This window comes from Podarcis melisellensis, assembly GCF_964234715.1.
Source record: "Podarcis melisellensis genome assembly, chromosome: 4".
Classification (NCBI taxonomy): domain Eukaryota; kingdom Metazoa; phylum Chordata; class Lepidosauria; order Squamata; family Lacertidae; genus Podarcis; species Podarcis melisellensis.
The window spans coordinates 97,711,435-97,734,241 of NC_138531.1; the positions used below are offsets into that span (position 1 = coordinate 97,711,435).

General features: G+C 45.1%; 1 protein-coding gene and 1 long non-coding RNA gene across 6 annotated transcripts in view; both read right to left on the minus strand.

Moving 5' to 3' along the window:
* FAM168A (family with sequence similarity 168 member A) overlaps positions 1 to 22,807 on the minus strand; it is a 170,518-nt gene that overhangs the window by 65,027 nt on the left and 82,684 nt on the right. The window lies entirely within an intron of this gene.
* On the minus strand, positions 998 to 16,421 carry LOC309369456. The gene is made up of 2 exons (XR_014168150.1): positions 15,523 to 16,421; positions 998 to 1,130 (listed from the first exon to the last, which is right to left on the minus strand). It is a non-coding gene; the product is annotated as an uncharacterized lncRNA (long non-coding RNA).

Sequence of the window (22,807 nt, forward strand, 5' to 3'; positions counted from 1 at the left end):
AGCAGGAGATAACTAGAGCGTGCACCACTCTGGTGAGACAATCTGCGGGCAGACAGGGTCTCAGCCTGCGTGCCAGATGGAGCTGGAAGACAGCCACCCAGGGCACAGAATTGACCTGTCCCTCCATGGACAGCTGTGAGTCCAAAATGGCTCCCAGGCTGCGCACCTGGTCCTTCAGGGGCACAGTCACCCCATTCAGGACCAGGGAGTCCCCCACAGGACCAGGGAGTCCCCCACCTGCCCCCTGTCCCCCCAAACAGTACTTCTGTCTTGTCAGGATACAACCTCAATCTGTTAGCCGCCATCCATCCTCCAACCGCCTCCAGGCACTCACACAGGACCTTCACCGCCTTCACTGGTTCTGATTTGAAAGAGAGGTAGAGCTAGGACTTTTATCTTTTATCAAGTCTTACTGACGGGTGGGTGATTTAAATCAAACCCACCCTGATGCCTAGCAAACTAAAATCAGGAAAATGATTTTAAAACTGGCATGTCAGTGTCACACACCCGGACAGTGTCGAGAAAGACGTCCCACAAAAGGCATGCCCACTGGGCAAAGAAGCTGATGAAGATGTCAAGTCACGTGCTTTCCAGAATCCTTGCAGCATTATAGTGTGAATGCTGCACTGCCGAAGCCACACACCATGCTAACTAACACCAGAGGAGGTCAGCTAATGTCATTTGCCAGCACAGATGTGCACACTGGCCTACGGGAGAAATATCTCAGCTCTAACCGGCTGTCACGTGGAAACGTTTACAGCTGCAAGAAGCTCGTCCTGAAATTTCAGTAGCAAAGAAGGAATGCTTAAAAAAATAAAAATTCAGTATTAAATTGGCAGCCAGATCTGAGGATGCCTGTGTCTTCTGCAGAGCTATCAAGCATGCAGCTGACCAAAGCACCCATTTACATGAACAGTTTCCCCCCTAGTTTTTCGAATGGACTTCAATATTAATTAACTGAGTGTTCGTTTGAAGAGACTGATGTCACAAAAGCAGCTCTTGGAATGAACAAGCTTTATTTAACAGTTAATTTGGAAGAGTGGAGGGGGGCTATATTGGCATGCCAGTCTACTCCTGATAATTCTCCAGCAGCCGCCCCTATCTCTCACCATCCAAGTAGCCACAGCTCCCTACAAGGAATGAAGCATAGAGGGTGGCATTATTCCATTAATTATTATTATTATTATTATTATTATTATTATTATTATTATTATTATTATTATTATTACTCCATCCATCTGGCTGGGTTTCCCCAGCTACTCTGGGCGGCTTCTGACAAAATAAAAATACATTAAAACATCACTCTTTAAAAACTTCCCTAAACAGGGCTGCCTTCAGATGTCTTCTAAACGTCAGATAGTTGTTTATTTCCTTCACATCTGGCGGGAGGGCGTTCCACAGGGCGGGTGCCACCACCGAGAAGGCCCTCTGCCTGGTTCCCTGCAACCTCACTTCTTGCAGCGAGGAAACTGCCAGAAGGCCCTCGGAGCTGGACCTCCGTGTCCAGGTAGAATGATGGGGGTGGAGACGCTCCTTCAGGTTTACTGGACTGAGGCCATTTAGGGCTTTGAAGGTCAGCACCAACACTTTGAATTGTGCTCGGAAACATACTGGGAGCTAATGTAGGTCTTTCAAGATTGGTGTTATGTGGTCTCGGCGGCCGCTCCCAGTCACCAGTCTAGCTGCTGCATTCTGGATTAGTTGTAGTTTCTGAGTCACTTTCAAAGGTAGCCCCACATAGAGCGCATTGCAGTAGTCCAAGTGGGAGATAACCAGAGCATGCACTGCAACACAAACACCTCACAGATCAGGGATTCAAGTGCCACTTTCTCATTTTCTTTTTTAACTGAAGCAATTATACATATATTTGCTTATGAGGCTGTTCAGAATTTGTTAACTTTTATAGCGCTTTATTTGTCATGTCGCATATAAGCAAACACGAACAATGAACTACTACAAGATCAGAAGAGTGGCTCGACAGACAAAATCAATTATTTCCAGGGTCTCAGACTGGGTTCCCCTCCACTTCCACAAAACATCCTTCATCCCAAAATGTCTTTCCACGAGAGGCAGGTTGTTGCCAGAGGTCAATAAATGCATATTTTTAAAGATAATGCTCAGGAATTGCTTGATAACAGTGCACAAGCTTAGAAAAAATATATGGTGTTTCATAGAAGACCCAACCATCTTCAAGCAGTCGTATTTTCATTTTGCAGGTTGATTATTCAGAGGGATGGAAGTGGGGAAAGTCACTGCTAAATCAGCAGTGCGACCACTGAAGGGACAAAAGGGGCTTGAACCACAAATTATCATGCAGCCATTCAGGTTTCAATATCCAGATAAGGAGTGCGTGTTACAGCATTAAACCCAGGAGTCCTGGCAATCCACCTTTAAGACTGCATGCTACTTCCCTGGGGTGCATAAAATTTTTACCTTCCCCAAGGGCTCCTGTATAGATTAAGAGGTCTGGCTGGCTCTGCTGGAAAGAGATGCTCTGGCAGTGTCAGCCAAGTGCTGCTTTTTGGCTACAATAAAAAGGCGCAGAGATCAGCAAATGCCACGTCTTTCTGGATCCCATCCAGACAATAATCTTGCGAAGCAGAAGCTGTTCTTTGAAATAAGTTTTCATTGTCAAATTTAAACTGTTCTGGGGTGGGGGGGCTCCAGAAAAGTCAACTCCCGGTTTGGTGAATGAAGAAAATAGAACACAAAGGCAAGTTTAAGTACAAACAAATACAGTGGACCAGTGGCGTAGCGTGGGTTGTCAGCACCCGGGCCAAGGCAAGTAATTTGCGCCCCCTTACCCCTAACCTGCTGCCGCTGCCAGCTTCTTCTTGCTGCTGCCTGGTCTGGTCTGGTGTGGTTCTCTCCCGTGCTCAGCGCTGTGCTGGGCGGCCGCTGCATTGTCCCTCCCCCAGATAGTCCCTCGCTCTCTCTCAGCACCGCACGCCTGGCACCCCCCCCCCAGTGGGTGGCGACCCGGCGGCTCGGATCGGATTCGCACAGCCAGCACTGCAGTGAGAGAGAGTGAGCCAGGTAGGGGCAGAGAGCTGCGAGCGCCCCCCCCCGATGTTGCGCCCGGTGCGGCTGGCCCCCCCTGCACCCCCCCCCCGCTACGCCACTGCAGTGGACGCTCGGCTTGCGAACGTGATCCGTGCGGGATGCACGTTCACAACCCGCGCCTGCGGAAAGCGCGATTTAGTGCTTCTGCGCATGTGCAACTGCCAAAACCTAGAAGTAACCTGTTCCGGTACTTCCAGGTTTCGGCGGTCTGCAACCCAAAAAAACGCAGCCTGAAGCAGATGTAACCCGAGGTATGACTGTATACTTGTTACTTCTATTGCAATTTGCAAGTAACGAAAAGGAATTTGCACCCATTGAAAACCAAACTTGAGTCCAAACTAGATATGATATCCATTCAGTGTCCACTTTAAAAAATGCAAATAGCAGCTGCTTGGGGGATGGAGTTAAATTTCCCCAGCACACATGCAGTAGTAATGATAATTATAATTTGTATCTTAACACAACAGCGTCTTAAATGCAAAGGTGCACTGAACATCAGTTTGGCCTGAGGGGCTCACAGCAGGACCCAGTTTCCCCAACACTCCTAGCCACCACCTATACCTCTGGCTTGGCTACTCCAATCTTCATACTTCCCTTGCATACATGTACTGTACAGTGGTACCTCAGGTTACAGATGCTTCAGGTTACAGACTCCGCTAACCCAAAAATAGTACCTCGGGTTAAGAACTTTGCTTCAGGATGAGTACAGAAATCATGCTCCGGCGGCACGGCGGCAGCAGGAGGCCCCATTAGCTAAAGTGCTGCTTCAGGTGAAGAACAGTTTCAGGTTAAGAACGGACTTCCAGAACGAATTAAGTTCTTAAGCCGGGGTACCACTGTGCACATGTACATCTTCATAAAGAAACATGGGGACGAAGACTGAGAGCTGGAAGCCACTGCAATCCATAACACATCCAAGGGTGGCAGGCAGGTTACAAAATGGGACAAGAGCGAGCTTTCTGTACCTTAGTGGTTAAATGCAGTCCTGATTTTACGGCTACTGCATTTTTACAGTAACCAACCGAAATCCCACTTGGTCATGGAACAAACCCTTTTTGACAAGGCACTATAAAATCAGCAACAGAAAGGCTGCGCGTTTAACAAGGCTGTAAATCTAAATTAAATTCCATTGTAGCGGCATGAAATTCCTCAATTAAATGCCGGACGGAATTATCCCCCAGAGTGTCTCAGATGTCTGTAAAACATCCCATTTTATTTTCACTGGTTACTGGAGAGCGACAGAATACACGCGGCAATGTGTTGTTTGTATCTTGCAGGCGCAGTTCTTTCCCTTTGCTTCGGGATTTTTCTTGTCTTTGATCCGACAGTATCAGAAGGTGAAAACTGAAGCAGCCAAAATGAAACCACACACACACACACTTGGAGGAATTATAAGGTTTACAGAAGCACAAAAACTCTTAAGAACCACCAGGGAGAGAGGGGAAACAGGTCAATGAAAACTGAGCATGCTCACCGAGCATGGAATACTGATTGGGCTTGATGGGGAGCAGAGAGGAAACTGGAGGTGAAATGGAATGAATGGAATATCCTGGTGCAAAGTTGGGGTGGCTGTCATTTTGAAAAGGAGCACCCCACACAGAGACAGTTTGTTTCAGGTCCTACTTTTCTTCTAAAAAATGCTAAACATGTGCATGTGAAACTGAACAAATGCTTTCACTTGAAGGCACTGATATAGCAAGTTGAATATCTGAAATGTGAGCATTTAGGGAAGCTTTTGCAAAACTGGACGAAAATAGACAACATTATCATAATGCTTGCCACGAACCAGACTGTGGGGGCACATTGTATGTATTTTATTTTGAACAAATACAGTGGTACCTCTGTTACAAACTTAATTCGTTCTGGAGGTCCGTTCTTAACCTGCAACTGTTTTTAACCTGAGGTACCACTTTAGCTAATGGGGCCTCCCTCTGCTGCCGCCATGCGATTTCTGTTCTCATCCTGAAGCAAAGTTCTTAACCCAAGGTACTATTTCTGGATTAGCGGAGTCTGTAACCCGAAGAGTATGTAACCCGAGGTACCACTGTAACAACTTTTAGTACATTTTTGAATTGGCTTTCTAACCTAAGATATTTCAAAGTGGGGTGAGTGTATCTACTTATCTATATATAACTTAACTCTTTTAAATCTGTACCCACTTTTTGATGCATTGGTCCCCACCATAACAGCAGCACACAAAAGGCATATGTAAAGAGTATGTGTATGCAAAATGTGCACGCATAAATGGGGGGAAAGTAAATAAAACCATAGAAAGCCATACAAAGTATTTCAGAGCGGCCTCTTTCTGAAGGTTCCTGCTTTTGACTCATCTCCCTTTCTCTTAGGTACAAGCCACACATTTAAAATGTGTGGCAGCTAGACTGGTGACTGGGAGTGGCTGCTGGGACCACATAACACCGGTTCTGAGAGATCTGCATTGGCTCCCAGTACGTTTCCGAGCACAATTCAAAGTGTTGGTGCTGACCTTTAAAGCCCTAAACGGCCTCGGTCCTGTATACCTGAAGGAGCATCTCCACCCCCATAGTTCAGCCCGGATACCGAGGTCCAGTGCTGAGGGCCTTCTGGCAGTTCCCTCATTGCGAGAAGTAAGGTTACAGGGAACCAGGCAGAAGGCCTTCTTGGTGGTGGCGCCTGCCCTGTGGAATGCCCTCCCATTAGATGTCAAAGCAATAAACAACTATTTTACTTTTAAAAGACAACTGAAGGCAGCCCTCTTTAGGGAAGTTTTTAATGTCTGATGCTGTACTGTTTTTAATATTCAGTTGGAAGCCGCCCAGAGATGGGCAGGGTATAAATAATAAATTATTATTATTATTATTATTATTATTATTATTATTATTATTATTATTACTACAGAATCTTCTCTCACCCTTCAGGCCAGGGACCCAAAGCCATTACAGCACCAATAATTGAGAAAATGAGCGCTAAAGTATGGGAAGAGCAAATAGACTAAAAATAACTTGATGGCATGACATTTCAACAATCTCACAGCAAATTGTCATGGCAATGGAAGAGTTGTGACCTGTTGTCATGCTAACCAAAGTTTGAAGATGAATGGGAAAGTATTTGGTTCCTACTTCATGTTTACGCTTTCAGATCTTAGTCTGACACACCTGGTGGGATGGATTTACACAGTGTTGAGAAAGCAAAACAAAGCCACTGGGCTTTGTTCCTAATAGAAACTTTTTGGAAATCCTTCTGCTTTAAGTGCCTACACCTACTGTTCATATTATTTGTGTAGCATTTCTTGTTCACAAGACTTTATGGCCTTTGCCTTTGTACGAGCCCATTTTACATATAGGAAACTAAGGCTGAGAGAGACATGGGCAAAGCCATATAATGGGAATGAGCCCAAATGCTACACTCAACTACAAATGGCAGCCCCTGAGCTGGATTCTCTCCTCTTCCTGCCCCCCGATAACTGCTTAAGTAGCACTACCAACATTGAAACACCATGGTAAGAGTGCTCATACCCGTGCCAGTCTGTTGGGAAGAACTGGGATGAGCAGGTGGGAAGCAAGCAAAACAGTATGCTGATACCACAATAGAAAAGTTGCTTGCCTTCACTTTCCAGTATGAAGAGAGAGAACCTGACACAAAAGTATAAATGTTGGTGAGACCCAAATTCAGGTCTCCCTAAATTTACTCTGTAATCTCCATACTTTAGCAACTTTTCTAGACGGTTGTAAGCTGAGAATTCAGTCCTAGACTGCTGTGCTCTGGGGCTTACATGATTCACCAGTCACAAATTCTCTTGATTCATACTTTTTGTTCATCTGAAGTAGTAAACAATGCATGCAAGTTAAACAACCTGCTACAACTGGGTACAGTGGTACCTTGGTTTACAAACGTAATCCATTCCATAAGTCCATTCTTAAACCAAAACTGTTCTTAAACCAAGGAACACTTTCCCTAATGAGGCCCCCTGCCGTCGGTGTCCTTCCACTATTCAGATTCCGTTCTTATACCAAGGTAAAGTTCGCAAACCAGGACACTACTTCCGGTTTTGCGGAGTTTGTAAACCGAATCGTTCATAAACAGGGCTGTTCTTAAACCGAGGTACCACTGTAATGCTATTCTGCTTTCAAAATAACAATAATAAAATAATAAAAGTGTCCAGTAGCACCTTAGAGACCAACTAAGTTTGTTCTTGGTATAAGCTTTTGTATGCAAAGGTGCGCATGCACACGAAAGCTTATACCAAGAACAAATTTAGTTGGTCTCTAAGGTGCTACTGGACAATTTTATTATATATTTTGACTGTGTCAGGCTAACACAGCTACCTACCTGAATCTAGAACAATAATAAAACCAGCCTGTAAAATTTCAGTGGCTTTTAAGCAGATTCCTTGCCTGCACCCCATCGATCACACTTCCAAAATAAAAAAGCAGGGGGGGGGAGCAGGAAATGGTCCTTACCTGAGGAAAGATAGCAAGGGGCGGAAGCGAACGCAGCTCTGAGTCAAATGATCAAAGGCAGGCAGACAGCATCATATGATTGCCACCCATGTGGTTCTTTTACCCCCTTAAGCTAACATGAGTCTTCCCGCTATCACCTCCCACTGTTGGTTATTACCATGCACTTTACCTCCTGGGGACCCCAATAAAAGAGGCAGCTAAATCCCTCTCCCTAGAGGAGGAGAACGCTCATTCCTACAACATGTAAGGCATTTAATAAATGAGAGGCAAAAACATAATCCTCAAGAGGACACGGAAGGCAATAACGTCAAATGCAAAGCTGTAACTGCCCAGCTACAATAACTGCTTCATAGAGGATAAGACAGGTTAAGGAACTCTCATTTCTATGGGCTCAGTTAGCTTTATAGACTAAATCATTACAATGAAAATTCAGCTCAAGTATCACTGGGTGTCTGGAGGTTTTTTTAGTGAAATTTCCTAAGCAATCTCATTACACACACACATGTGGGGGGGAGGCAGAGAAGCAGGGCTCTACGTAAGAAATGAAATGCTCAATCAAACCAGAGAACTTTGCAATAGCTCAGTTCCACTGCAATTTAAGATGAATACATTTTGTCTTGCAACAGTTCCAATTTGAATCAGTTCAGATTGAAATTTATAAGCAGCACTAGCGATTGTGATGAGTAGGGCTGGGGCTTTTCGACATTGCGGTGTCTCGCCAGTCAAACATCGTGGTTTGGCGATATACCACAATGCTGGAAAAACAATATGCATTGGCCTCTGCATGCGGGGCACCGGGTGAAACTGCACTTGGGGTCTGAGACAATGCAGCTTGTTTGCACCGCTCAGCTGGGGATTGGGAAGGAACTCTAGACTCCCCCCAGCAGACGCAGCTAGCAAGAGAGACTCAGGAGTGGTGGCAGTTTCACAAGCGATATTGCACTGAGTGAAGCCGACATCACAGTCTGCTCCTCATACCACTCCAGGGCGAGATTCATATACAGCAGGCACGTCCAACTTCCAAGAGACTGTGATCTACTCTCACTATAAAAAAACTGGAGTTGTTGAGCTTTTTGGGGAGAAGGGTAACCCAGAGTTGTTGAGCTTTTTTATTATTATTATTATTATTATTATTATTATTACTACTAATACTACTTAAAAATGGAAAGTATAATGCTGGTGGTCAACAAAAGAGATTTAAAGACTGTCTCGAGGCAAATCTAAAAAAATGTAGTATAAACATTGACAACTGGGAAACACTAGCCTTTGAGCGCTCCAGTTGGAGAACAGCCTTTTCCAAAGGTGTCATGGGCTTTGAAGACACTCAAACTCAGGACGCAAGGGAGAAACATGCTAAGAGGAAGGCACGCTTGGCAAATCCACACTGTGATCAACTCCCGCCAGGAAACCAATGACCCCACTGTGGAAGGACGTGTGGATCCAGAATTGACCTCCACAGTCACTTATGGACTCACTGTTAAAACTGTGTTTATGAAGAAGAAGAAGAAGAAGAAGAAGAAGAAGAAGAAGAAGAAGAAGAAGAAGAAGAAGAAGAAGAAGAAGAAGAAGTAGTAGTAGTAGTAGTAGTAGTTTGGATTTGATATCCCGCCTTTCACTCCCTTTAAGGAGTCTCAAAGCGGCTCACATTCTCCTTTCCCTTCCTCCCCAACAACAAACACCCTGTGAGGTGAGTGGGGCTGAGAGACTTCAGAGAAGTGTGACTGGCCCAAGGTCACCCAGCAGCTGCATGTGGAGGAGCGGAGACGCGAACCCGGTTCCCCAGATTACGAGACTACACCACACTGGCTCTCTGCTTAACCACTACACCACACTGGCTCTCTGCTTAAAACATTTTGGGTTAGGCAGTTACATGTGTCTTAATTTGCTTATAGCTTATTGTTTATTTTAATTAGCTTGGAATGGTTTTGAAATACCTGTTTTTAGCTGTCTTTTATTGATATTGGGCAGAATTCAATGTTGCACTTGGAATATTCTCCTCCTCTGAGTTCTTAATCTTACTCGGCTACAAGTGATCACCAAAGAATAATTATTATTATTATTATTATTATGGCCGAACAATCAGGAACCCGCGATCGACCAGGGGCACCCCGCAATCAACCAGTAGATCGTGATCAACCTGTTGGACATGCATGATATACAAGTGAGTTAGAATGGTAAAACTGCTGGTTTTGCCTCCCTGAATTGTTACATACTGAGTCTAAACCCAGTTCATTCCAGGCTCGCTTGGTGCCATCTAACTCTCTCCAATGCCGTGACTACTTCCCCCCCTCCCTTCCAAGGACAGACAGAGTTGCTCAGTTAGGCTCTCAGCACTACTACTACTGCTGCAGCATCTGGGCACAAGAATCCATGATGGAAATCTCCTAGCAGGAACCACATTTCTTATGGATCCTTGAGCCCAGGATGCTGCTGCAAAAAAGCTGAGGGCCTAACAAAGGCCCAGCTGCATGGCTTCCCTGCCTGCCGCCATTTTGATAATAATGTTGAAGTTACTAAGTGACCAACTTAGATTCATTTATTTCAACAGGTCCATTCTAAGTAGAACTTAGTTCATTTATTTAATGAAGATCACCCGCTCTGAGACCCCACAGCTAATTCTCCCCTGACCTCTTCACTGGCCCAAGTAGGACCAATTCAGCCAACTGGCCCTGGGGATTATCTAATTGATTTTTGATTTTTATTGTTATTCATATTTTTATACTGTATTTTATGCTGCTTTTATAATTAAGTGTTTTAAAGTGTTTTAAATTTGTTGTTAGCTGCCCTGAGCCCGGTTTTTGAACCGGGAAGGGCGGGGTATAAATAAAAAATTATTATTATATTATTATTATTTTTTCAATGGGTCCATTCTAAGTAGAACTCAGTTCATTTATTTCAATGGGTCCATTCTAAGGAGAACTTAGCTGGATACAACACCTCAAAATAGGCTCAGAAATAAAGAATAAACCATTTTATTGCAGGGATGTGTGTTTTTCCAAAAATCCTTTTACCTAACCCTATTCCAAATTGAGCAAAGCTGGATGGAGAAGGGGGGTGCTCATCGTTAAGTAGCACAACATAAAAACAAATGCTTCGGTTTTATTGCCCTTCCTGAAGACACGGGCAATGTGAAATACCAGGGTTTGTTTCCAGGAACTCTTTCAGCACAAAACCAGTAGCAGGTGCTTGTGTTGAGTTGGAGAGGTGGCCAATTGCGGCCCGAGATGAGGGTTATGGGTCTGGGAACAGAGCCTGCCATTTACCTCTTGCATTTAAAAAAACGATGGCAGGTTAGTGCTGAATCGAGAGACAAACACCCCGTTGAAAAAGCTCCCTTTCAACCAGGCACAATGCAAAACTGGTGGAGGCCAAAGCACTGGAAAGTCTTTCCGGACCTCGTGTATTTGAACAGTGCCAAGCAAGCTCATTGAGACAATATTTTCTTCCTGTTGTCCTAGCCAGAGCTCTGGGAACTGATAAATCATCTCTGGCTGCAGATGCATTAACATTCCAGGCCGGTACTGGGTTAGATGAAATGAGGACGAAAGCCAGCAAGAGCACAGGGAGAGAAAGGGACACGGGGAGAATGTTTCAGAGCAAAATGAAGCCTTGCACGTCCTCCAGATTTCGAGAGAAACACAGGCGCACTTGGGTTATGCTAAAGGGACAAGAAATGCTTGTCGTGTGGTAGACAGCAAGCTAAACAAGAAAACTCTCAAATGTGGGAGCAGCACTCTGCTAAATAATTATTTTAGCGGTATGGGTGGGCATGCATGTGGGTGCGATTTCCAGGGATGGAAATTTCCAGGGTGCCCTGGCAACTTAATAACTGGGTCTGGCAACTGGACTGCTGAATAGAGGATAGAAGCAGGTTTCCTTACCTTCCAGATGTGCTAAATAACATCTGGATGCCACCAGCACCAGCACCCCTCATATTCTCTTTTCCAAACAATGCCTTCTCTTGCCACCCTCTCCCTCCCATCGACCAGGGCTTTACCCTGCTTGATTTTCTCCTCAGTTGTGTTGTTGTTGTTCCTTTACATAACCTTCTCATAACTCAGCCTTATTTGTTTAGAGTTTGGATTTGATATCCCGCTTTATCACTACCCGAAGGGGTCTGAAAGCAGCTAACATTCTCCTTTCCCTTCCTCCCCCACAACAAACACTCTGTGAGGTGAGTGGGGCTGAGAGACGTCAGAGAAGTGTGACTGGCCCAAGGTCACCCAGCAGCTGCATGTGGAGGAGCGGGGAAGCGAACCTGGTTCCCCAGATTACAAGACTTCCGCTCTTAACCACTACACCACACTGGCTCCCACAGTTTAGACTGTGAGCTGGCCCACAATCCAGCAATTTAAAGGGTAAAGGTAAAGGGACCCCTGACCATTAGGTCCAGTTGTGGCCGACTCTGGGGTTGTGTGCTCATCTCGCTTTATTGGCTGAGGGAGCCGATGTACAGCTTCCGGGTCATGTGGCCAGCAGGACTAAGCCGCTTCTGGCGAACCAGAGCAGCGCACGGAAACGCCGTTTACCTTCCCGCCAGAGCGGTACCTATTTATCTCCTTGCACTTTGACGTGCTTTCAAACTGCTAGGTTGGCAGGAGCAGGGACCGAGCAACGGGAGCTCACCCTGTTGCGGGGATTCGAACCGCTGACCTTCAGAAGGGCAAGCCCAAGAGGCTCAGTGGTTTAACCCACAGTGCCACCCGCGTGCCAATTTAAAGAGGCGGGGGAGAGTTAAAACAATGATATGTACCAAGCTAAAGGTAAAGGTAAAGGTACCCCTGCCCGTACGGGCCAGTCTTGACAGACTCTGGGGTTGTGCGCCCATCTCACTTAAGAGGCATGGGGCCAGCGCTGTTCGGAGACACTTCCGGGTCACATGGCCAGTGTGACATCGCTGCTCTGGCGAGCCAGAGCTGCACACGGAAACGCCGTTTACCTTCCCGCCGGTAAGCGGTCCCTATTTATCTACTTGCACCCGGAGGTGCTTTCGAACTGCTAGGTTGGCAGGCGCTGGGACCGAGCAGCGGGAGCGCACCCCGCAGCAGGGATTCGAAACCGCCGACCTTTCGATCAGCAAGTCCTAGGCGCTGAGGCTTTAACCCACAGCGCCACCTGTGTCCCGTACCAAGCTGGCAAAACATAAAATTAAAGACAACAGAGGGAATAAAACAAGCATCAAAAATAAAACCTGATTCAGCTGATGTTTGAAAAGGCAATGCATGGGGAAAGGAAGTAACAAAAGGAAGTAAGAGTTGGTGCCAGGTAAGAATGAAGGAATCTACTTTAAATGGATTTATACACAGTTTTTGGTAGTTCTGGCCCAGATGAGCTTTGCTTGCATCAAACTGCCTCTTTCATCAAGCATGTCTGTGCTGCTCCTGCATTGGCGGTCTCTGTTTAAAAACCCAGCAAATTATATGCAAAATTACACGCAGAAATAGGCATAATCTGCATATGATACATACAAAAGTATCAAGCCCCGTGCTATACTTCTGCATCACAACTTTGTAAGTATATTAATAATATGTATTTAAATCAGTTATATGTATCTGTATATTTTCTGGCTACTTTAAGAAACCTGGAGCATATATGCCTGTAGTATTATATACATAATATTATGCATAATATGTGAGAATTGTTTGTATTTTGAGCAGAAGGGGGAGGCAAATTCCTCATCAGGATTAAGGAACAGGACAGTTATTAGAGTAAATCTATTGAGATCTTCAGGAAATTCCATCCCTAGTGCTAGGCAAGCCTCCTTGGGAAGGTCATTCTAATGGCAGGGAATCAGAGCTGGTTAGATAGTCACCAACTATCTAATTTCTGAAGAAGTGTGCATACACACGAAAGCTCGTACCAATAACAAACTTAGTTGGTCTCTAAGGTGCTACTGGAAGGATTTTTTTTTATTTTGTTTCGACTACAGCAGACCAACACGGCTACCTACCTGTAATTTCAGAAGGTGGGAGAATGTGAAGAACAGTCATTGACAATGAGCTCAATCATGTATGAAAACAGTCCCAAAACTACACAACCTCCAAACCATAAGGCTTTAAAAAGTAAACGTCAGCACTTCGAATTATGCTCAGAAATGGATAACCAGTGAAGTTGTTTTAAATCTGGAGAGATAAAACCCACAGCTGATGTTGCCCTGTTGAAAAGACAGACTCTCTCCCCTTCCAACCTTGCAACTATTTTTCTACAACTATAGCAGCCTTACTTCAAACAATGGCACCTTGAGACCAGGCAACTTGAAGGATCACCTTGCCCCATATATGCCTGTTTTAGCTTAACTGATGATTTTTAAAAATATATCTGCTTTTTAAAAAAATTAAGGTTTTTATTTACAATTTCAATTTTTGTGTCGTTTTTGTAAATTGCTTAGAGGTTTTATTTACAATCAAGCAGTGCATAATTTTTGGTTAAAAAGAAACAATCCAGTTCCTTCAATGAATCTGCGATTGTCCTCTTCTTCAGAAATGTTGGTGCCACAAACAAGATTGTCACTCGAGGTGGTGGCAGCAATTGCTAGGACCGGCAGGTGGCAGTTTTGAGGCCCAGGAGAGATGAGCCAAACCCAGCATGGTAAGCCGTCAAGCACAAAGCTTACATTTCAGAAGAATTAGATCTGCATTACAGTGCAGCACAGAAATCTGATACAAAGCACAGGAGGAAAGTGATTTCTCAGAATGCTCTAGGCGGGATGTGCATGCTCTGTGCAAACGAAACAAACCATTAGAGAAAGCCAAATTCCGTGAATCGTGTATAAAGCTAGAGCAAACTTTTTCAGCAGGGGGCCAGTCTACTGTCCCTCAGACCTTGTGTGGGGGGGCAGACTATATTTTGAAAAAATAATATTGAACAAATTCGTATGCCCCACAAATAACCTAGAGATGCATTTTAAATAAAAGCACACATTCTACTCATGTAAAAACACCAGGGAGACCCCACAAATAACCCAAAGATGCATTTTAAATAAAAGGACACATTCTACTCATGTAAAAACACACTGATTCCCAGACCGCCCGCAGGCCGGATTGAGAAGGCGATTGGGCCGGATTTGACCGCTGGGCCTTAGTTTGCCTACCCATCTATGACAGCCTGCTCCCCACCACAACATTCATCCTCTTTAATGTTTGAAGCTGCAACACTCAGAGCAAATCAAAGAAACAGAAAGTTGTGTGCAGTGCCTTCTTCCCAACCAAGGCAAAGAGCAGAATTCTGGGACCAAGAGAAACAGCAAAAGGGTTAATTAAGATAGGGTGGGACGCGGGTGGCGCTGTGGCTTAAACAACAGAGCCTAGGGCTTGCCGATCAGAAGGTCGGCGGTTCAAATCCCTGCGACGGAGTGAGCTCCCGTTGCTCGGTCCCTGCTCCTGCCAACCTAGCAGTTCAAAAGCATGTCAAAGTGCAAGTAGATAAATAGGTACCACTCCGGCGGGAAGGTAAAAGGCATTTCCGTGCGCTGCTCTGGTTCGCCAGAAGCGGCTTAGTCCTGCTGGCCACATGACCCGGAAGCTGTACGCCGGCTCCCTCGGCCAGTAAAGCGAGATGAGCGCCGCAACCCCAGAGTCGGTCACGACTGGCCCTAATGGTCAGTGGTCCCTTTACCTTTACTAAGGAAAGGAGAGGAAGCCTTCACTTGGCTCCTTCTTCCTTGTGGCAACAAAGGTAGAGGGTTTAAGAAGGGGAGCAGTGCCTGTCCTGTGTGCCCCATGCAAACATCTGGCTGGCCAGCTACAGGCATGATGGTGCCACACAACTTCAAGGGCTGGCATGCGGCAACTTAGTCAAAAGTATTACTTTGACAACTTGTAACAGAGGCTTTACCAGCCAGCACTGGATCAGATTTCCATCCATAAAAGCTGACCTTTCCACAAAAGTATGATGCCCGCCTAGAATGTAAAAAAAAAAAATTGTCTACCTGGGGAGGAGAAAATTTAAATATTTAATATACAGCCTTCCAAATACAAAATCCTAATTCACTGCTCATAGAAACAGACAATGGAAACATTACCCAAATTGCTCATTGCAAAGCCTGCCTGAATGCAAGATTAGAAGTAATTCCAGCAGACTGCTAGCAGGATCCAATTTTCATTTGTTCCTTCATGGATTCTACAAACTGTGAAAGCCCAGTAAAGGACAGCCTCTCTATGAAGGATGGTCAAAGAGCCAATTTTCAAGATTCCAAAACTGGTCTTGCAAATATATATTTGTCAAGAATCAAGTCTCATGCAGGAACTAACTTCCACAGTATGTTCCTATATCTTCAGGTAGAAAACAGTCCCTTGACAGTCCCTTGCCTGTAAAAAAGAATATGCAAATCAGGACAGATGAAAGCCAATTTATTATTAAAGCTACATTTTGCAGGGAAGAAAGTTGTTGCGCATGACTCACGGAAGTCTAAAGATTGCAGAGGTGCAGATTTCAGAGGTTTACTGCTCTGAAAGCTCACACAGCTCTGGATGGACGAACACAAAAAGTCTGGCAAGAGCTTTAAGCAGAGCCATAGCTACAGGGTGGGGGTCTAGCCAGGTTTTTTGCCCTGGCTGAAGCCTCCAGAGGGGTGCCATTGTGTGTGTGTACACAAATGTGCATGTGAGTGTGCTAAACTGGGTCTTTGACCCAGGTGAAATAAAGTTTTGCCCCTGCCTTAAGAACAAAATAAGAGTCTGCTGGAACAAGCCAATGGCCCATCTAGTCTAGGGTTACCAGACGTCCCCATTTCCCAGGGACAGTCCCCGGATTTGCAAATCTGTCCCCGGATTTCATTAAATGTCCCCGGGAAACGTGACACCCTGCTCTCCTGAAGTAATATTCAGCTGGAGGGGTGGGAAGATAGTTTTTGCGCAGGCAGAGGCAGAGGTGGGGTTGAAGAGTGCAAAAGAAGGGATTTGCACCTTGCCCGGCAGAGAAACCGCGTACCTTGCGCCCCTTCCGGGAAAGGGCCGCCCGCCCAAGATTCCCAAGCCTTCCCCAATCCGTCAAAAGGAAGAGGGCAGGAGATCGGGTGAGGAGCAGGAGTCACCGGCGGTCGTCGCACCGTTGTCCGTGAGGGGCGCAAGGTGCACGGTTTCTCTGCTGGGCAAGGTGTGGAGGGGTGAAATGACTTTGGTCCCCTTGGCCAACTGGAACGGCGGCGGAGCTGGGCAGCTAAGCATGAGAGAGAGCGTGAACGAGAGCATGTCCCCGGCGGCCGGGAACTGCAGAAGTCAAATTGTAGCAGGGAAGCCTTATGTTCTTTTAAGTTGAGGCTGCTTGAGTTGAGATAGCTCCGTTGCAGGGGGTTGGGGCTAGATGCCCCTCAAAAGCCCTTTCCAAATCTGTGCTCATCCCACAGTCGTATTCTCAAACTCTGCTTCCAACTCCACCCCCAAGGTTTCTTTCCTCCTCTGGACTTCTGAAGACGGCAAAACAGCTGATGTATAGATGTAATTAGCATCCTCCCCTCCTGTGGCTTCCCGCCACTGGTATTCAGAAGATAACAGCAGCCCAGAAAAATACTTACTGCCTGTCTCCCTTTACCTGAAGGTGCCATGGTGACTTACATAGTAAATAAATAAATATTTAAAATACACAACAACAGTTAAAAGTGATCACACTAAACATCCCCCAGGTACACATTCCCCTGCCATAAAATTATCACAAGCAATCACTATAAAACAGCAAGCCGCTAAACCATCCACTCAGTGTATATTAAAAAAAAGCAGGGGGGGGCAGGGGAAGTATCTTAGACTTGGGGACAGGTTCACCGTCCCTGGAGAAAATGTTCCAAAGATGGGAAGACACTACAGAAAATACCTTCTTTCATACAGCCACCCTCCACACCTCTCTTGGGTCTGGTACTTGGAGAAGGGCCTCAGAAGATGAGGTAAGCGTCCCAGAAGTCTCATAAAAGAAACAATGCGCTACAAGTTAATGGGGTTCTGAGCCCTATAAGTTTTTGTAAGTTGAAAACCAGCACTCCAAATTCAGCTCAGAAACCAAATGCAATCTGGTGCAGATAGGCCAGCGCCAATGTTATACGTTCGGAGCTGTGAACATATTATGTGAAAAATGAACGTAACATTTTAGCTGCAGTCATTCATTTTCAGCTTTGGATTCTTGTTATTAAAAAATGTGCCTAGGCATTCCATTGTTGCGCCCATAACCTCGGTTTAAGGTGCCATTTAGCTCCTAGCTTTCATATCTGTTTCTAACACTGAATGTGTGTATTTTCAAGCGTTGCTCCACTCATAATCTGTCATCTCAATAAAAATATTTCTTTTGAAAAAGAAGATTACCAGAGGCAGGAATGCTCCCTTTTCCAAGAATGAATCCAATTACTGTATGCCTCTAGCAAATATCTGATCGGCTGTTCCTCTATAAGAAGCCTGAGGCTCCCATTGACATTGCCAGTGATGCTCCTAGTGGCTACTGGCAGTCCCAGCTCACCTGCTGAAAAGGTAAAAGGCCTGCTATATGTCCTCATGATATGCAGAGAGAAGGGTCTTTTGAGGCCTGGCTTTCACTGACTAGTAAGCCTACATCCAAACCGAACTAAACGTTGGACTGCAAGTGGGGCTTGCATGATGGACTGCTCTTCCATACCAAACCTGGCACTGTGGTCTAAACCACTGAGCCTCCTGGGCTTGCTGATCAGAAGGTCGATGGTTCGAATCCCTATGACGGGGTGAGCTCCTGTTGCTCTGTCCCAGCTCCTGCCAACTTAGCAGTTCAAAAGCATGCCAGTACAAATAGATAAATAGGTACCACTGCAGTGGGAAGGTAAACGGTGTTTCCATGCGCTCTGGCACTTCTCACAGTCCTCCATGAGCCAGTAGCAGTTTAGTCATGCTGGCCCATGACCCGGAAAACTGTCTGTGGACAAACACTGGCTGCTTTGGCCTGAAAGCGAGATGAGCGCCGCAACCCCATAGTCGCCTTTGACTGGACTTAACTGTCCAGGGGTCCTTTACCTATATGAAAAGGCTTTATTTTTACCATACCAAACCACCACCTCCCAAACATAGAACATTAGGATTTCATTAAAAAATGCTACGCTAGAATCCTTTCCCATTCACATGTTGGTTTTCTATGACACGGGGTTTGTTTTGAACAGCAGCTAGCAATGTACCCCTCCCTTATGGTCTGAAGTGTCATTGCCCAAAGCTTAATTGTTTCATTTACTTAAAGATTTATATACTGTACTGCTCTTCAGACATGCTTCCAGGGAGATCTACATAACACACAACATAAACATTGCAAGGCTAAACTAGAAACAAAAACCCAATTGAAAGTAGCATAGAGTCACTTGCAGCAGGTAACCAAATACTTTAAAAAACTGGGAAAATAAATATGTCCTTGCCTGCTGCAAAAAATAACAATGATGGTGCCAGGCAAATCTCTGTAGGAAGGAAATTTCACATCACAGAAATGGGTCTCTCTAGTAACTGCCACCTTGTCTCAGATAGCAGGAGTCCCCGAAAGAAACTATCCAAAGATTGCCATAATACACAGGCAGGTTGTTGTGGGGAGAAGGCATTCCTACAGGTACTGAAGGTTAGTCAAAAAGCACTGTGCCTGGAAAGTATCTGGGAGTCAGTGAAGCTATTTCAGCACCAAGGAGATATATATTCCCACTGAATATACAGTGGTACCTCAGGTTAAGTACTTAATTTGTTCCGGAGGTCCGTTCTGAACCTGAAACTGTTTTTAACCTGAAGCACCACTTTAGCTAATGGGGCCTCCTGCTGCTGCCGCGCTGCCACCTCGCGATTTCCGTTCTCATCCTGAAGCAAAGTTCTTAACCCGATGTACTATTTCAGGGTTAGCGGAGTCTGTAACCTGAAGCGTATGTAACCCGAGGTACCACTGTAATGGTATTGTGATCTAACTACATTTCCCAAGTAATCCTCAAAGGCGGCCCTCTGCCTCTAATACATGGGTAGGCAAACTAAGGGCCAGGGGCCAGATGCAGCCCAATCGCCTTCTAAATCCAGCCCGCAGTTGGTCCAGGAATCAGCGTGTTTTTACATGAGTAGAATGTGTTCTTTTATTTAAAATGCATCTCTGGGTTATTTGTGGAGCATAGGAATTAGTTCATTTTTCTCCCCAAAATATAGTCCGGCCCACCACAAGGTCTGAGGGAGAGTGGACCGGCCCCTGCTGAAAAGGTTTGCTGATCCCTGCTCTAATGCATTACAGTGATCAATTCACAGAATCACAGAACTGTCAAGTTGGAAGGGACCACAAGGGTCAATATAGTAGCTGATCATATCAGCAAAAAACTGGCCTGAGATCAAGGAGCAAGTACAGAGTGACTGGACAAGTGACTGGATTTGTTGGCTGGGGAGACTAAACAATTGCTTGACCCTGCTCAAAGCCATCCTCAAGACATGGAAAACACACACACACACACACACACACCCTACTCTGGCTTTTACCTGTGAAACCTCAGAGCTGTGAGTCATTCATAGTTATCATTAAAAAGGAGCAACGGAACACAGTGTGCTTGCCCTTGTAAGATCCTCAAAGAATCTTTTTTTTGTTTTGTTTTGTTTATTAAAAGCAGAGGATTAGACTGCTTGAACACCAGAAGGCATAAGAGCCAGCAGTTTTCCCTCTCGCTCTTTGTTTTAATTGGGGCCAGCAGCACAGCACCTTCCCCTGGGAAATCATTCGGAAAGTTACACTGCAAAGCAGAATTAAGGCGCAGGTTTGTAACGCTGTGAACAACAGATGCAAAAATGCACTCCCGTGTGCTAAAGAGAATCAAGGTCAATGAGGCTGAAATTCTCCACAAATGTCACCAGGCTGGAACTTGCACAATCTGTCCCTGGATCCTAAGCACCTCGCCTTTCTGTTTTTGGGGGACAGGAGGCGGGCAGGTGTGGAGGATTCCCTGCTCCTGAATGGGGTAACTGTGCCCCTGAAGGACCAGGTGCGCAGCCTGGGAGTCATTTTGGACTCACAGCTGTCCATGGAGGCACAGGTCAATTCTGTATCCAGGGCAGCTGTTTACCAGCTCCATCTGGTACATAGGCTGAGACCCTATCTGCCTGCGGACTGTCTCGCCAGAGTGGTGCATGCTCTGGTTATCTCCCGCTTGGACTACTGCAATGCGCTCTACATGGGGCTACCTTTGAAGGTGACTCGGAAACTACAACTAATCCAGAATGCGGCAGCTAGACTGGTGACTGGGAGCGGCCGCCGAGACCATATAACACCGGTCTTGAAAGACCTACACTGGCTCCCAGTACGTTTCCGAGCACAATTCAAAGTGTTGGTGCTGACCTTTAAAGCCCTAAACGGCGTCGGTCCAGTATACCTGAAGGAGCGTCTCCACCCCCATCATTCTGCCTGGACGCTGAGGTCCAGTGCCGAGGGCCTTCTGGCGGTTCCCTCATTGCGAGAAGCAAAGCTACAGGGAACCAGGCAGAGGGCCTTCTCGGTAGTGGCGCCCGCCCTGTGGAACGCCCTTCCAGCAGATGTCAAAGCGATAAACAACTACCTGACATTCAGAAGACATCTTAAGGCAGCCCTGTTCAGGGAAGTTTTTAACGTGTGATATTTTACTGTATTTTTGGTTTCTATGGAAGCCGCCCAGAGTGGCTGGGGAGGCCCAGCCAGATGGGCGGGGTATAAATAATAAATTATTATTATTATTATTATTATTATTATTATTATTATTATTATTATTTCTCTTGTGGTAAGAAAAGCGTGTTTCTAGCCTTCTAGTCTACAGAAGATCCTGAACTGGTGATCTGAACCTGACCAGGGCAGGGATTTAACCTACCGACTAGCACCAAGCTCTAGCCAAAAAAAAAGAGAAGTAAATAGAGAACTATAAGTTCAACAGTGGAATTTAGATGTTTTGCTCTCTCAGTTGAAGAGACTGATTAAAGGGGTGTATTTCCGCATCGGACTATACAGGGAGTAAACAGATAGAAATGTCCATCTAAGATCTGACAGCTATCTGTACCATATCATGATTACACAGAATTTCCCTTTTGGGCAATTCCTTCCACTCCGATGTAACTGTGCTGATTTAAGAGATTTCAGTGCAGAGGCCTTGCAAGTACAGATTTCTCTTTTGAGCAAAGACTATTCTAAGAACATAATTACATCAGCCAAATCCAAAGTTTTGAGCTCAAATAGGAATGTGCTTGGTTCAGAAAGCTTCAAAAAGTGCCCAGAATAGAGTCAGTCACTTGCTGCTTTGATTTTGATTATGTAAGCAGATATTTGCGGTGCACTATATATATAAATATTGGCACTTGCTACGCAATGTAGCAGCCATGAAAAGAAACCTCTAAATGCTTATAAAAGAGCCAGGAATTGCAAAGACTGGTTGGTTCGTAATGATGTGCAGAGTTCAACAGTCCAATTTGGCACCTTACGGACGTCACCGGTGTGGAAACTGTTTCGATTCAGAATACACCAACAGGATCCATTCATTCAGTAGTCTAGTTGACCATTAAAGTGTACAAAAACCTCACTACTTTTGGCTGCCCTCATTGGTTCATGCCATCAAATGCTCATGTGAAAATATTTACATTGGTCAGAGCTTTGAAAACACTGGCAACATCTGCACTTGTAGATCTGGCGCTCTTCTGGTGGTGCATTTTGAGAGCGTCACCACACCAATCGTCTTTGAGACCATTAAAAATGTACATCAGCTGGCTGTCAAATTGCTGATGAAGAGGGAGCTGCGCTGGGTCCTTACCCTACAGTTTAACTCCCCAATGAAGCGGATTTCCTCCCTTTGCTGTGAACACACGTGTAGGATTTTCTCCTTCATTGTTTCTCCTCTGCTACTTGTTTCCAGGTTTTCTAACACACCACCTATTTATTCAGTTCTAGGTACTTTATACCAGTAAGTGGTTAAAATCGCCTCTTCATTCCGTTCCATTTAGCTTAAACAATGCACCTGCTACAACCTCTCATCTTCAGAAAACTGGTTTCATTAGTAGTACCTGACTGCACAGACAGCTGATTCCAGTTTATATAACAGGTCCAATGCGTCACAAAAAAATGTCAGTTTATTTTCATGATCCTGATTTAGCTATCTCTGGATATATTGTTAAAGAGAGGTTTTTAAAGATGACATTTTGAGTTTTATTAATCAGGTTTTTATTGTTCCCAATTGGGGGGGGGGGTCGTATCATCTTTAAGCGTCCTGTTTTTAATTTGGTTTTGTTAAATATGTTTTCTTGAGACACACACACACACATATTTTTCATATATTTCACATTTCTGTATATGTTTCAACAAAAAATCACTTTGGTAATTTTGTTTCATATGCATTTAGAAGAAGACTA